General features: G+C 38.1%; 1 protein-coding gene and 2 non-coding genes across 3 annotated transcripts in view; 1 reads left to right on the top strand and 2 right to left on the bottom strand.

The window, feature by feature from the left end:
- The window catches only part of LOC129774927 (centaurin-gamma-1A), a 478,174-nt gene that overhangs the window by 434,597 nt on the left and 25,930 nt on the right, over window positions 1–17,647 (bottom strand). The gene's annotated exons all lie outside the window — the stretch shown is intronic.
- Trnay-gua (transfer RNA tyrosine (anticodon GUA)) lies at window positions 4,935–5,039 on the bottom strand. Its single transcript has 2 exons — window positions 5,003–5,039; window positions 4,935–4,970 (listed from the first exon to the last, which is right to left on the bottom strand). It is a non-coding gene; the product is annotated as a tRNA-Tyr (tRNA).
- Window positions 5,191–5,301, top strand: Trnay-gua (transfer RNA tyrosine (anticodon GUA)). The gene is made up of 2 exons: window positions 5,191–5,227; window positions 5,266–5,301. It is a non-coding gene; the product is annotated as a tRNA-Tyr (tRNA).

Raw genomic sequence — 17,647 nt, 5'->3', positions numbered from 1 at the left:
CGCATTCAACACTCAACTGACACACAGAAGTCTCACAATCCACTTCCACTGTAATGGAAATGAACATCGAACACAAATGAAAGGCGCATGGGAAAAATCGTAGTGGCACTAGTAATCTCTGCTCCCCGAAGTTAGTAGGCAACCAATCATTATACAAACAGATTTTGTTTTTGTATCGTTTTTTTTAAATCACAATTTAGTACGGTTTTCAATACTAAAGGGTGTGTCACATCAAATTGCATCACGAAAAAAAACGCTGTAGAAATTCGCCCAGTAGACCGATCCTTTTGAAAATTTTAGACAGTAAAATAAAAACTATTAAACAACTTTTGGCATTTTCTTTTTATTCATACTTCGAGCCCAAGCCCGTATGCTCGCACCTTCCTCTTTACCCGTCCATAAGGTTCTGTACAACGTCAGGTTGTAGTTTTTTTTGAACAGAAATCCATTTTCTCTTGAAGTCCGCCTCCGATTTGACAACTTTTGGGTTCTTCCGGAGGGCCTGCTCCATAATCGCCCAATATTTCTCTATTCGGCGAAGCTCCGGCGCGTTGGGCGGGTTCATTTCCTTTTGCACGAAGGTGACCCCGTTGGCTTCGTACCACTCCAACACGTCCTTTGAATAGTGGCACGAAGCGAGATCCGACCAGAAGATGGTCAGGCCCACGTGCTGCTTCAATAGTGGTAGTAAGCGCTTCTGTAGGCACTCCTTAAGGTAAACCTGCCCGTTTACCGTGCCGGTCATCACGAAGGGGGCGCTCCGCTTTCCGCAAGAGCAGATCGCTTGCCACACTATGTACTTTTTGGCAAACTTTGATAGTTTCTGCTTGCGAATCTCCTCCGGAACGCTGAATTTTTCCTCTGCGGAGAAGAACAACAGGCCCGGCAGCTGACGAAAGTCCACTTTGACGTAGGTTTCGTCGTCCATTACCAGGCAATGCGGCTTCGTCAGCATTTCGGTGTACAGCTTCCGGGCTCGCGGCTTCCCCACAATGTTTTGCCTTTCGTCGCGGTTAGGAGCCTTCTGAACCTTGTATGTACGCAGGCCCTCCCGCTGCTTGGTCCGCTGGACGAATGAACTTGACAAATTCAGCTTATTGGCGACATCCCGGACCGAACTTCTCGGATCACGTCTAAACTGCTTAACTGCGCGCTTGTGATCTTTTTCACTGACGGATCATCCATTTTTGCCGTTCTTCACCTTCCGGTCGATGGTTAGGTTCTCGAAGTATCGTTTTAGTACTCTGCTGACCGTGGATTGGACGATTCCCAGCATCTTACCGATGTCCCGATGTGACAACTCCGGATTCTCGAAATGAGTGCACAGGATTAATTCACGACGCTCTTTTTCGTTCGACGACATTTTTCCAAATTTATGAAAAATTGACAGTGAAGCATGGGCAACGTGATCTATACACTCTTATCTGATTATAAGCGAAAGCTGAAGATATAATTCCTAAAAATTAAATTTCTACAGCGTTTTTTCCGTGATGCAATTTGATGTGACACACCCTTTAGTCAAAATTTAAAATTCAAAATCTCCATCTCAATGAAACCGACACAGAATCACTACATACATAATTTAGGAAAATGTTAATATTTCTCAGTTGGAAATAAGTCCAAAAAATGTTTTAGAGATACTTTTCTTTCAATTCTTTCAATCAGCGCGGACTCGATTATATACGGTCTCGGATTTCTTTTCACATCGAATCTATATATAGGGTTGGGTAAAAAGAAATGTCGTATTTTTGATCGAAATTTGACGCTTTATTTAACATACTTTAAATCATCCAATTTAAGTCAAATGTGCACCGTTTTGTTCGCAAACTTGTTGCCATTTAGAATGCAACTTCATTATCTCCCTAACACCGCCCCTCCCTATAAAATCCCCACACCTTATTTGCAAAAAACTCAGACAGCCAGTTTTCGCAAGCCTCTTTTGAGGCCAACTTAGTATCACCAAGAGCATGGACCGGAAGAGATGATAATCACTTGGTTCGCAATATACGGTGGGTACAATAGGACATCCCATCCGAGTTCCCGTAGCTTCTGGCGGGTCATCAAAGATGTGTGAGGCCGAGCGTTGTCCTGGTGGAAAACAACACCATTCCTATTGATCATTTCTGGCCGCTTCTGGTCAATCGCTTGCTTCAAAAGGTCAAGCTGCTCACAGTTGAGCAGCGCATATTGGATGATTCCCTTCCAATCCCACCAAACACACAGCAAAACCTTCCTGGCCGTCAATCCGGGCCATAAAAATGAAACACAAATTTCTGCATAACTCGAGAATTAATTAAGCAAATGAAACCAAATTCGCCATGTGGAGGTTTTAGGGTGCAATGAATGGAGGGGACTGCCATACAAATGAAGCATACATTTCTGCATACTTCAAGAACTAATCAATCAAACTGAACCAAATTTGGCATGTGGAGGTTTTAGGGGGCAAGAAACATTTCTTAAGTGGTCCAACACTCCTCCCACGTTTCTGAGGGGAGTAGGGAGGTCTGCCATACTAACGAAACACAAACATAACTCGAGAACTAATCAAGCACAATTTGGGATGTGAGGGTTTTTGGGTATGAGAAATTTTTCTATGATGGTATGGCACCCCTCCCTCCTCTGGAATGGAGAGGGGGTCCCATAAAAATATTACACATATTTCAACCAAAAATATTCCAACCAAACATGACAATTGAAAATTTTCCGAAAACTGAAGGAAAAAGGGAAAATTCGGAAAATTAAATTCCCATATGTTCTACAATTACATAGTGACAAGTGCTGTTAGTTCATTTGATGTTTGCGAATGTGTTGATAAGAGCAGAACTCGAGGAAAGAATTGTCCGATTTAGAACTGTCTTTATTCTATCATTTTTTCTGTACAAAATATATATTCCATGTAACGGAGAAACATGTTATTTGCAAGTGGCTGAAAAAACTGCACGAGAATTGTGTCTTAAAATAATCTGATATTATAATGATGAGTTTTACTAGAAACACTAGGAATTTTATAGCAAAAGGTAAATTTTTTGAATATAAAAGAAGAATTTAATTTTCGATTCATCCCCTTAAAGTCAGAAAACACTCTTCTCACATGAAAAAAAAAAAAATTTCCAAAATCTCTCAGGAGGTGATAGACGATCATATTTGACGAAGAAAATCCTTCTACGTATATGTTCGAATTTCAACAATAACAGAGTTATAGAACTTTTTTCTGTTTCGAACTCCGTTGTCTCAAACTAGCTCTACACTAAAAAGTACACAACAGATGACGATTATGTTGCTTCCATTTGAAAGATGAGAAAATTTAGTACAGTATATAATAGTGGAACATCTAAATTAGTGGATTTAAATAACATTTCGGAAGTGAAATCTTAAAAGATAGTAATTTTCAATATGTTAATATTAATTTTATCCTGAAAATTCATATAAAACTTGTTTGTTTCTATCAACTGTATTAAAGTACTCTAATCGTTCTACAATTTGTTCTTTGACATCATATTTCTATCTTTTTTAATTTCGCTGCAATATCGATATAAACAATTCCTGGCAAAACAAAATCTTCAAAAATCACGATTTTTACCCCACTGTACATATAATATCCACTTAAATTCCACATTTTTTTCCTGAAAAAGTCATATTTGAAATGTAAAAAAAAAATATTTCTTTTCAAACTGTATATAATCGAGTTCAAAATTGTATATAACCGAATCACATATGATCGAGTCCGACCTGTACTTTTCTTTCGATTCTGAAGTATTAAGTAGTCAACAGAAATTTATTAGTGTATTTTAGAATTGCCAGTTTTTAAATTACAGTTGTGTGAAGCAAAAAATCATCTGCCTTTTTGAAAATAAAAATAATCACAACAAAAAATGGTCTCAAACCAATGGGTAGCCAATATAGTAGGAACAACATTTTAATAATATCAAAGACGATCGGATGAATTGTGGAAATATTGAACTCCCGGCCCCGTCAGGCAAACGACAGATGAGGCTTGATGAAAATACATATTTCGGGGGAAAATAGACGATCGGAGCAGCGGATGGACGATCCTGCGTGAAAATTTTCTATGGGGAATTAGTGGGATTATTTCGAATTTTAGCGCAAAATACATACATTTTGCGACGGTTTTTTTTCAAAGTCAGGGATAGTTACAAAAAAAAACAAAGACCAACTATACTGTAGAGGATGTATCTTCCAGAATGATCCCCTGGCGAAGAACATTCCTGCTACCGTAAACATTAAGCACGTACTTGTTTCCTTTTTACAGCGCAATGAAACAGCCGAAAAGGCTACAGGACGAAAATATGTTACAACTCCCGTCAACTCAACTTCTTCCTCTACCCCTCATTCTCATAAACGGCATGAAAATTGCGAAACAACGATAACCAACAAGAGCTCATCCCTAAGGAATTCCATCGCACCAACATGCGGCTAATTTTTCTTGGTGTTACATTTACCAGCTATGTACACATGAACTGCCGGGTCTTAGTCTCCTGATAATAATAACTTCACGATGCGAAACTAAACTATCCGTTCATGGCCGGAAGGGTCCACTCTCCTTTTCGCGAGGAATTATTTCTCTACCAGCAAAATATGCACACGGGAATAGATCTCATACACGACAGCATTATCTTCAAGGCGAAAAGCAACTTTCGTTTAGTAGAGGATTACACACTTATTGGCCCCCTATTTCGCTCGCTGTAACTTGTAGGGCAAAAGAATCAGCCAATTGATCACGTTGCCGTTAAGCTCTCCAGCGGATTAGTGCGTATTGGTGACAGAGCCAATCGGCGACCTAAATAGGTGGGTGCGAACCCATCGTTCATTTTCGTCAGGCGTGAAATTGAATTTCTGTCCTCTATTTCGATTCGATGGTAAAGTGGTTTTCGATTAATCTTCATTCAGTACTAAAACAGTAAAAAGACAACACATCCTTCGAGCCGGATTTGAACCAGCGACCTATGGATTACTATTGTTTTGACTTTGAGTAAGTCTTCCTCTACAGTCCACCGCTCTACCAACTGAGCTATCGAAGGCACACGCTCAAATGTTGCTTGAAAGCTCGGCGCTTTTTTTTTGCGCCATGAATGCACTTTGAATGCCTTTCACTTTTTGCGTGGCCGACAGACAACTCTGTGGAGTGGTCATCATAAAAAAATGAACCAAACTCGATGGACGGTGCGTGGACCTTCGATAGCTCAGTTGGTAGAGCGGTGGACTGTAGAAGAGAGCTTACTTAAAGTTAGTATAAATTGATCAGTGATCCATAGGTCGCTGGTTCAAATCCGGCTCGAAGGAACTTATTTTTTCCACTTAACAATATGTAATTTTGTTCTTTACATCGAATTACAGATAATAATATCGACTAACGTCAAGTTTCATATTATCAGACATGATATGGCTAGAACACATATACCTCAACTCACGTTACATCTGGCAGTCTGAAGCAAACGTTGTCTCATCCGATATTCATCGTGACAACTTTAAACACCGATAGAACTTCCACACAATGAACGACATCACAAAACAGTATCATTTCTGGATCAATTTTCACTTGTCCTGTTAAGTGCTTCGTACATTGCCAACCATCAAAAGCCCTCTGCTCTTCGCGCGTCCACTAACAGACCACCACCAGCCTCCAACGGATCGGTAGTAGAAGGGAAATCGATCGATATTGCATGACGCAAAGCACGGCAACTCTGGCAAGCCGCCGACCGGGGCATAGAGAAGCGGTGTTTATTCACTTGCCCGTTGACATCATCGTCCGGACCACCCGAGAGCCCTCCCCATGGCGGGGGAAGTGGAGGTCTGATTTCTGCTATTATGTCTAGAATAGAGAGCCCCATGAACCTTGCCTTGCCTTGCCAGGCCGGTCGATGTGGAAGCGGCGCGAAATGAGATAATCAATAAAATGGAATTAAAAATTCATAACCCACCACCGCCGCCACCGTCGTTGATGCCGACCGGGCTGATTCTAGAATCTAGGGCCGAACTATGTGCCATGTTTTTCCTTGCCTGGGAGGTTGTCTTGCCATCGTCGGCAGAATGATATAATGTTGCGTTGGTAGCTTTTGGCTTTGTTTGTGGTGAGAAACTAGACCTGGACCTTCATAACAACGGGCAATGATCTGCGGTATTTAATTGCAGAACCTAATTAAAATGATGTCGGATTGCTGTGTGGTGAGGCATCATTTAATGATTTTGTGTTCGAATTTTCACAGTTTAAGAGAATTCTCAAGATAGACGTTAGATTGCAATGATGTATATGGTATCACTTTTTTAACTTTGGGCATTTTTTACAGAAGAACTCCATAACTGTTTATTGTCCCCCTTTCACCCTTCGAGTACGGAGTCCATTTTATATCATGAAGGACGGAGTGGGGTCACTAAAGTTCCCCAAGCGAAAAATTCACCTTATAATTATAAATAAATTAATAATAGAATGCCACTAATGAGTTTTTATACAGGATTTAGAATCAAACTCGACTACTCGAAAGAAATTATTTACGAAGGGTTAACGTAGGACTACGTTAAACAGGAAGTTATAGGGCGTACAATCTATCTATATATATAAAAATGGATTTCTGTCTGCCTATCAGTCTGATTCTTATGGACTCGGAAACTACTGAACCGATCGACATGAAAATTGGTATGTAGGGGTTTTTGGGGTCGGGGAAGGTTCTTATGATAGTTCGAGACCCCTCCTCCCTCTCCAAGGGACACAAATTTCAGCATTTCTCGAGAATTAATGAAGCAAATGAAACCAAATTAGGCATATGGAGGTTTTAGGGTGCAATAAACGTTTCTATGCGCATGCGGCTGCCATGCGAATGAAACACAACCTTCTGCATAACCCGAGAACTGATCAAGCAAATGGGGCCACATTTGGAATGTGAGGGATTTTGGGTACGAGAAATGTTTCTATGATGGTATGGCACCTCTTCCTCATCTGGAAAAGGGAGGGAGTCCCATAAAAATAATGCACATATTTCAACCAAACATGACAATTGAAAATTTTCGGAAAACTCTGAAGAAAAATGGGAAAATTCGAAAATTTCAATTCGCATGTGTTCTACAATTACAGAGTGACAAGTGCTGTTAGTCCATTTGATGTTTGCGGTAGCGAAATTATTCTTTGTTCGAAGGTGGAAATGGATTTTGTTGTGATAAAACTCACTTCTATATCGTCTTCTATCTATATAACTAAAAATGGATCGCCGAATGTGTTGATAAGAGCAAAACTCGAGAAAGAATTGTCCGATTTAGCACTGTCTTCATTCTATCATATTTTCTGTATCAAGCATTTATTCCATGTAACGGAGAAACATGTTATTTGCAAATGTATGAAAAATCTTACACGAAAATTGTGTCTGAAAATAATCTGATATAATGTCAAGGTTTGGTAGAAGTACTGAAATATTATAGTAAAAAATAATTTTATAGGGTAGATTAGAAGATCAATCAATGAACAGTTCTGCGATTGGACCCATGAACGTGCGCTTAGCAAAAAAACGTGGATGTAATAACGAAAAATAAATTTTGGGCGAGACGAAGTTTGTCGGGTCAGCTAGTAAAAATCCAAACATCGTAACAGAAAATTAAACCATTTAGGTCAAATTGATGGATCTTAAATATGTTTCCATTAATAGATTGGGTGTATATATATTTTTGACGTAGATCTAATCTTTCGGGAACATATGGGAACACAAATTGAAAAACGAAAATCGTTCGCATCGTGAAAAATGTCCAATTTCAAACGTTTATTGCTCAGTCATTTCATGATGGATTGATGAGATTTTTGCATCAAACGATTTCGGCACTCTATAACAATTTTTCACATTGAATAAAATAATATATAACATGTAACTAACTATCGAATAATTGAAAAATCTCAACCCCTATCCTAACGGAAATACCCACTTCTGATTGGTCGAAATTGACGACACATGCGGCGGGTCCCAAACAGAGACATCAAAATCAAGCTTTCTGGGGGAAATCGACATTGAAAATACATGAAAGTAGGGGGAGCTTTTGTTCTCACCGAAAAGTGTTCCCTAACAGAGACATCAAAACCAAGGTGCCCGAGGGAAATCAGCATTGCAAATATATGCAAGTCGGGGGCATTTTTATATTGAAGTAAGGTGAGTGATACGATTAATTCTAGCAAATAAAATTGAAATTTGAAACTTCAAAGTTGGTTGCTTTGTGAGATTTCATATCAATGACCGATCGTGTATTGTGAAAAATTTAGCACAAATGTAAGTGTAAAGTTGTATATGGTAGCAGTTGTATTAAAAATGAATTGAAATATGAAACGATTTATTTCAATGTTCATAAATAAAAACCAAGGTATGTTCCCGCTCGAGAACGGTTTAAGCTGTATGTTTTGTTGTGTTCATTTTCACCCAAGGAAAGTTTATACGGCGAGAAAGATAGGAAAAGTGAAGAAATATCAGAAAAAGTGATTTCCCATATGCTCTACATATAGTATTATGTGTTGTTAGTCCAATGAAAATTCGCATTGGGTTGAACAAACACTCAGAAAGTAAAAATTATAAAAGAAAATCACCTTTCCATTTCAAATATGTTTTCTCTAAATTAAAGTAACATGTTTTTACTGATGAGAAAAATCGATAATTGTGTTCGGTATTGGTAATTATCTTATATTACATTGGTGAGTTCTTTTCTCTTTATTTCATCCATACATAACACAGGAGGCATCTCGTCTAGGATCAAAGAGGGTGGTTTTCATCATATCTCGTTCCACTTCGTTATCTTTTATCTGATACGCACTATCCAACGACTGTTTACCATCCTTCTGTCATCATCACTCGGTAAATACTGGTTGAGTAATTTTACACTCTGAAACATATTCCTACATTAATAACTCTGGGATTACATCTACATACACATTATCCTCAATAAAGTAATGTTGTTCCTCAAACTTAATCTTGTTGTAATTTCATAAATTCGTCAGACAATCTGGCTTCATGAAATTTTATAGCACTGTTTTGAAAAGCCAAGAAACAATTGAGGGTAGAGATGAAAAAAGTATAACTTTGCGTCTAGAGAATTTAACTTAATGTAAGATATATACAAGTGCGAACCGGAGAACTATCATGACAGAAAACTTAGACATGGAAACCAGTATATTTATTACAAATAATGTAAAGAGTACAAAAATCAGGAAAAATCAGGATCATTTCAGAAAAATCAGGATAAATTGAGTGTTCGTCAGGATATCAGGGAGCGTGTTAAAAAGTCTGGGAAATCCTGAAAAATCCGGAAGGTTGGCATCTCTGCTCACACATATACATACACATCCCCAAACATACATGCACTCCTCACCCACAAACTCATGGAAACGAATCGTTCATTCTGAGAGTACGCATAGTATTTTGAACTTCTGGTACAATATGCGTTGAAGTGCTTCTTAATTTACTACAAACTTTGATCGATCGGCTAAAAAAAATACTGATCGTGTAACAGTTGTTTTAGGGATACACTAGGCTAAAAATTTGCCTGCTAACATTAGAACTTATTGCAATCTTTGCAAAATTACATATGATTTTTTTCAAACACTACAAGAAATCTGTTTTTGCACTTTTTTGAAATCAATGCGAAAAAATTTAAATAAAATTTCTATTGTCAAAGCAATAAGTGAACCTTGTACAGAATCTATTGGAGTTTGCCAAACAGCCTTTCGATTTGCTGTGCGATTATTATTTATTGAATTGTTCATCATCAAAGGCAAAGGGGTAATTTTCATTCGAAGTGAAATATCTCAGTATGAGAAGGTCCTACAGAAACGTCCAAGAACCAAATGAAAGCTGGTTGATAAAAATAATTGGATTTGCTGTTGAGTTGGTTAGCAGATGTTATTAGTCCACAAAATCTTGGAAAAAACAGAAAAAAAAATATTTTAAATATCTTTCTTATATTGTTGTCCACTACAACTAAACCCACCAAGATAAAAATATGTACGTAAACTATTCTAATACCTTAGCTTGAGCTTTAAAATGACGTATAAACCATTTATATGCGTTGTTTTTTCACAAAGTTACAACATGTCAAAAATCACTTAAAGTTTTCGACTTAGCACTCTGTTCCTCTTACTTTCTTATCAAGTATATATCCATTTTTGACGTAGGACTACGTCTTTCATTTCTATACTGGGGTGTAAGTTCAAACTTTCGAAAACGAAAGCGTTACGCCGGAGAACGAGATTTTGAGCGTTAATAGCTCCTAAATAACTGAGCGAAATAGTATGATAAACAATTCATTCGAAAGATAAAATGTCTACGTGTTATATGCTCGTTACTTTTTGATCCAAAAATTTGTTTCAATAGCCCTAAAATTACTTTAAAAAAAGGGTATTGAAATCACACCAATTGGTACATAAGCAAGTGCCGCTTGGAAATCCACTCAGTTATAATTGCGCAACGATTGAGGTACGATCGCTGGAATGGATGGATGTTTCCCTGACACAGACTTCTAAACCATGGAGCCAGTGGAAATCGGCATTGCAAAATAGATGTAAGCATTGGATACTTTTGTACTGGGGGAAATCAACATTGCAGAACAGAATCAAGCTGCGGGTACTTTTGTATTCGTTTGCGTTTCTGCAAGTTGGAATGTTTCCCTAACACAGACTTCAAAACCATGGGGCCAGGGGAAATTGGCATAGCAAATAAGATGCAAGCAGTTGGTACTTTTGTACTCGTTTGTGTTTCTGCAAATTGGAATGTTTCCCACGGACTTCATGGGCATGGGAAAATCGGCGTTGCAAAATAGATGTGAGCTGCGGGTAATTTTGTACTCGCATGCGTTTCTGCAAATCGGAATGTTTCCCTAACACAGATTTCAAAACCGTGGAGTCAGGGGAAATTAGCATAGAAAATTAGATGCAAGCAGCGAGTACTTTTGTACTCGGATTGACTATGGATTTGATATGGTATGATACGGTGTAATGGATATGATCAAAGTGGATATTATCTTACATATCGAAGAAATCACATTTATAAAAGCAGCGTTATAAAATTATTTGTTTACGAATGCTGCAATCGATCGTCGTTATTGGGAAGTTGGAATTGTTGGGAAGGGGGTCTTATTTTCGCTGTGTAATTTCGAGGAGGAATCCATTCTTTCTCAAGCGTCAATAATCCTGCTCCGGATCAACGATGATTCCAATTGCCGGGGCTTGGGGATTTTTCGAAAGATGAAACGTCTAAGATTTCTATGCTTATTACTTATTGATTGCTAAGTCAACGTTAGTCCTACGTCCACCCTGCGGTTGGACGATATAATCCATTTCAAGTTTTTCGTACTCGGTAATGTCTTTGTCTTTACAAGTTCGACGTTCGTAGTTTAGATTTTGAACTAATTAATTCGAATAAAATTTTTTTATCCTTTGAAAGACACATGTAAATTCTGGAAACGTAGCAGATAAATTTAAAAATGCATGAATTCAATTGAACCTTCATAATTATTTATTTTTTTTTTTTTGAATATTAGGAATACATTTAGGATAGTTATGTAGAAGCAGATGTGATGTATGAAAACTGATTGTAAACTGAATGAATCGAGCATTGATCGCCTCACTGATAAAGCTCTTTTCAGATATTTTATGTTAAAAAGTCTGAATTTGCAAAAAAATATACAAGCTAGAACCTTTTTGGTCTCGAACCTTCAAACCTCGAAAACCGCTATGACTAAAAATGAAAACTTATTCGATTGTATTAAAACGTGATGATGAGTTATAAATAATTTCAAAACTGCACGTTGGAATATCAATCGTATATATTTATTTTGTGCGTACGCGTAGTGAACAAAAATATCGAAAAGTTTCAAAATTATACTGTTTTTATTTTTTTAAGCATCGTTAAATTTAAAAATGTATTCCTAACCAGTCCAACTATTCTTATTTTCGTACATTCTGAGCTATTCTGTTTGAGAAAAACATCCAATTCTGGTCTGGTCTGATTGATGAGAGCACAAGTAAACAGGCATAAAATTAAACGAATTTGGAGCTGATGTTTTGTCTGAATTAGTGCAGCTTTACATTCTTAAGACATCTGGTAGTGAAATATAATGAAAATATTACCTCATCAATCAGAATAACAAAGTAGCTATTGAGCAAAATGAAAACTATTCCAAAACAAACCATTTCCAGATAAATTTAATTTTTAAATAAATTTTGTGGTGGAAAAAAATCATTTCAAATAGGAACAGTATTTTATTCAGTTTTATTTTATTACTTTAGATTTTTTACACAAAGCTCAATTTAGCTGAGATTTTTTTCTGTTATTTACATTTTACATTTGCAAATACAGTTTACGTTTGCATATATGTAGGGATACCATCTGTCCTGATTTGGCAGAACATGTTCTAATTTTGAGATGCTTTTGGGGCATCCAGATTTATTTTTCATATTCTAGCATTTGTCCTGATTCTTATAAGAAATTTCTAGGTTTTTCTAGTTGCCTTGATTTTGCGTCCATAATCGGGTACACATTCTGTTCAGTATAAATGCAAATGATCAAAAGAAATAACTGCTTGAATCTATCTGATACGACGGTCTCCTCAGGCACTTTTTCAGTATTCATATCCCTTAACACATTCTGACCAGCACTAATGCGAACGAATGAAAAACAAATCGAAGCTTGCATGTGTTCGCTATGATGGTTTCTCCTGGTGTCTTGATTTAGCACCCGTGTTCCGGAACACATTCCGATCACCACAAAAGCAATCATCAATGGGTTATATTCTTATGATTTCAATGGCAAAATTTTGAATCAATTAGTAACAAGCATATAACGCGTAGACATTTTATTCTTCAAATTAAGTGGTTATCATACCATTTCGTTCAGTTGGTTAGGAGGTATTAACGCTTAAGATCTTGTTGGTTCGGCGTAACGCTTTCTTTTTCGAAACTTTGAACTTATACCTCAATATAGAAATGGAAGAGGTAGTCCTACGTCAAAACGTCCGGAATATGCGACCAGACACGAGCCTAGAATGCAACGCTCAGCCTTATGAATGCAACGCTCAGCCTTATGTTGCTGTTTAAATTAAAAACTATTTGTAAAATAGCGGATGGGAAATGCTGATTCACCGGCCTTATAGTTCTTTTGAAAATCCATTTTTGCGATCGAAGTAGAACGCTTTGGGCGGATTACTCACTTCAGGGTATTAAACATTGTCTTGATTTATTCATGGCTTTAAAAGATGAACGTTTCCTTTGCGACGGAATCCTCAAATTGCCAGAAAGATGGGCAAAAGTAGTGGCTAGCGATGACCAATACTATGAAAACTGTATCAATTCATTTTATTTTGACGTAGGACTACGTCTTTCATTTCTGTACCGGCTGGAGTGCAAGGTTTTGGACGTTAGTACCTCTTTACCGGCTGAATGGAGTGGTATAATTATCACTTCATTCGAAAGATAAATTGTCAAAGAGTTATATGATTGTCGCTTTTTGATCCAAAAAATAGTTTCAATAGTTTAAAAGCAAAAGAAGATTTGCGCATTCGGTTCCCGTGATGCAGTCGTACCTAACATCAATAGACAGCTATTCATTGATATCGTTGGATTGGATAGGATACGTTGACGTAGGACTACGTCTTTCATTAAGGGTGCCAAATCAGGAAACACGTCACATTTTATGAAATAAAGTTAACGTTAATAACTATTTTGCTGAGAACGGATTTAAACGATTTTCATACCAATCAAATCGGAAATTTTCTAAGATTTGTTTTATATGCTATACAATACAATCCCAGAATCTGTATATGGTTTAAATTGATGAAGTTGGAAGCATTCCCATTTCCCCATACATTTGTTCTGTCCATTTGTATGTTTTCCCGAACAGAGCAGTCAATAACGTGCAATAACGGAATATACGGGGGGTAAAATGGAAACCTAAACACTAAACATGCAGGAAAAAATGAAAGATTTCGAATGCTTATAACTCGAACATTTATTACTGGATCGGAAAGATTTTTGCATCAAATGATAGGGAATATTTCTACGCAACTATCGCAATTAATAAAATGTTATTTTTCATTAGATAAACAATCGAATAACTGTAAAATGTTGAGCTTTATTTAAACGCCCTAACTGCCTCGTTTCGATTGGCCCGATTTACCGTTTCCCCAACACAGCCATCAAAACCAAGCAGCCTTCGGAAAATCGGCATTGCAAATACATGAAAGTAGGGGGACTTTTGTTTTCACCGAAATGTGTTCCCTAACACAGACTTCACAGACTTCAAAATCAAGCAGCGTTGAAGAAATCGGCATTGCAAACGCACGAAAGTAAGGGGAGCTTTTGTTCCCACCGAACTGTGTTCCCTAAAAGAGATTTCAAAACCAAGGTGCCTGGAGGAAATCGGCATTTCAAATTCATGCAAGTTGGGAGTATTTTTGGTCCGACTGAAACACAGACTTCAGAACCAAGGAGTAGGGGGAAATCGGCTTTGCAAATAAATGCCAACTGCGAGTACTTTCGAACTCGCTTGCCTTTGTGCAGACTAGAATATGTTTCCCTAACACGGTATTTTAAACTTTGGAACCTGGGAAAATCGTGCAGACACTAGAGGCGAATGAACTTTCAAGTTTCAAGCAAATTCGCGGTTCGAGAAGTACGTACACTTGAGAGATGCAAACTTCAGAGGGAAATGTAAAATAAAATAATCGTTTGATAATTCTTCCGTTCACATATTTTGTCCTAGCTATCATATCAAACGTAAGAGGACTGTCATTAAATTTACTTGTAACAAGAACATAATCTACCACAATGCATGAATTGACCTTACATGGCATAAGTTTATTCACAAAGCAAATATATTGAATTCAACTGAATTCGGGAATTGTTTCATTCAATCAAGAATCTAATCAATACAAACAAATGATTGCTAAGCTAAGGTACCACGTCCCACGTCAAACTTGCAGTTATATGTATATAAATAAAAATGTGAGGCAAAATCTGTTGGTATGCGGAAAAACGCGAAGAAGGGATGGTGCGATTTTAGTCTCCTGTATTTTGTTGTATTCATCTCTTCCCGTAGAAAATCGGAAAATTTTCGGAAAATCCTGAAGGAAGGTCGGAAAATTCGGAAAATTGAATTCCCATATGTTCTACAATTAGCTATGCGTTGTTAATCCATTTGATGTTGACGCTAATGAAATTGATTTTTGTTCGAAAGTGGAAAAGGATTTTCAGACGGAATAACGCATTCCTATATTTTCTATCAATATAAACAAAAATGGAAGGCCAAATGTGTTGGTGTGCCCTAAACCCGAGGAAGGAATGGTCCGATTGGAGCTGTCTTTATTTTGTAATATTCTCTGTATCAAACATGTATTCCATACAACGGAGAAACATGTTATTTCCAAATGCTTGAAGAATCTTGAACGAGAATGTCTGAAAATAATTTTATATTATAAGAACGAATTTTTGTAGAAGTACTAAACACTTTATAGTAAAAGGAAATTGTAAAGGGTCAAAGGGTTATCAATTAATGGGGAGTTCAGTGATTGAACTTATTGAACTTATTTTTTTTTTTTTTCAAATATCGTTTATTTATAATAAGTATTTACAAAGTTAAAATTTCATTACTCATTCTAATTCAATATGAATTCTAGTTCATCCAAATCAATTGCATTGTTATTGTTAATGTAATTTGTATACTTACTGAAAAGTCGCAAGATTTCACTTTTTGTTGCTGCTGCTATGATGCCCAGAACTGGTCGTATTAGTTGGTCAAAACTGAGACGCTGCCAACCGCCGAGTGTCGTTGTCAATTTTTGTTGCGTGTATCCCCACGCGGCAGTTACTCTAGGGCACTCGGAAAATTTATGTTTTAAAGTTTCAATTGTTGTCCTGCAGTGCTGACAATTTTGGTCGTTAGCTCTTCCAATGATGTTCCATAGTCTCCGATGCTCCGTCTTTTCGCTGATCAATAGGTAGAGGTCGCTCCGCTGACTCGACGACAATCTTTTTGTTGAAGCGTTTTTCCAAATTTGTTTCCAGTTCAGGCCCGGTTGGTTTCGTTCCACTCTTGGCAAATCAGACCGATTCAGATAAAAACTGTGTATTCGATCACTGGTTGGATTCCGTTGTATATGCTGCGGCAGCAAGGAATATTCCTGACACAGGATTTTAAGGCATGGAAAACAGGGAGGAGGAGGGATAGTTTGGAGTATGAATGATTGGTAGAAGGGAATGGAATCAATTTCTTTCAAATGCCGATTAACAAGTAGCGCTTTACTTTTCATCGCTGGTAGTTGCAGATTTAGTCCGCCGTTCTCTCTCCTGCGTGCTAGCTGCTGCATTGGTACTCGTGCTGGCAAACCACGAAATAGAAAGCGCCCCATCATCGTAGTCAACTTTGCAGTGTGAACATTTTGTGGTGGTAATATTGACGCAATGTACCACACCTTTGCTGTGACGAATGTATTCAGCACTATCACTTTCTGCTGCATATTCAAAGATCGCAAGTTTTGCATCCATATAATTTGGGCGATTCTAGATAATAGTCTGTCCCAGTTCAGCTTTGCCATAAGATGTAAAGAATTAGCGAATATAACGCCCAACACCTTAACATTCTCTGCAGTCTGCAACCCTGGTATCGACAGCGGCTCATCATTGATACAGCCGACGTCGATAGCCACCGTTTTTTGTCGATTTAACTTAGCCCCAGCCACACGCTCAAAATCGTCGAACAGCCTGAAAATCCGATCGATTGCTGGTATTGAGGTAGCGATCACCGTAACGTCATCAGCGTATGCAACACACAGATCACTATTACATATACGCTCCAGGCGTGTGAGAAGTGGATTCAGGTATACCACAAAGAGAATCATCGACAACGGATCTCCCTGGCGTACGGATCGTTCTATATGAATTGGCTGTGACAAGTGTCCATTCATTAGCAGCTTGGATGTAGAAGCGTTCTTTACTCTCGTAAGCCAGCCAATGAAGCTCTGGTTTATTCCCAGAGCGAGTAGGGTCCGATACAGGAACTCATGCGAGACCCGATCGAACGCGTGCTCCATGTCGAAAGATATCATCTTCCCTTTCAGTCTCCTTGCATACAGTTGAGCGATGCGGTCTTTTAACGATAGTGTAGCTTGATAAATAGACCGATCATTGCTAGCGCACTTCTGTACGTCACTCAGAGCACGATGAGTCCGAAGTATTGCTTCTAGACGGATTTTCAGTACTCTGCTCAAAATTTTATAGTCAACGTTGAGCAGGCTAATCGGACGGTACGATCTCGCCGTTACATCGCCACCTTTCTTTTTTATTAGAACGATTGTGCCGTCAGTGAAACCTGCGGGTAACTCATCTCTCACAGCTTCGTTGATTATGAAGAAGAGTTCACGGTATATCACGTCGTACGTACGCTGGTAGAACTCAACCGGTATCCCATCGCTGCCCGGCGATTTTCGTTTCTGCGACGTTCGGATGACATGCTCGATTTCATTGATGGTGATCTCATCCATCAGTGCAGCATTAGCTTCGTCATTCTCGGGTATCGCCCTCTCGCTTCGGAAATTCTCTTCTGTTGCCTGACTCGTCTCTTCTGCCGCATACAGGTTCACGAAATATTGAAACATGTGCTGCTCAATTTCGATAGTA

The sequence above is a fragment of the Toxorhynchites rutilus genome, chromosome 3, assembly GCF_029784135.1.
Source record: "Toxorhynchites rutilus septentrionalis strain SRP chromosome 3, ASM2978413v1, whole genome shotgun sequence".
NCBI lineage: Eukaryota > Metazoa > Arthropoda > Insecta > Diptera > Culicidae > Toxorhynchites > Toxorhynchites rutilus.
The sequence above is the reverse complement of the archived record's forward strand: the minus strand, read 5'-3'. Positions and strand labels throughout refer to the sequence as shown.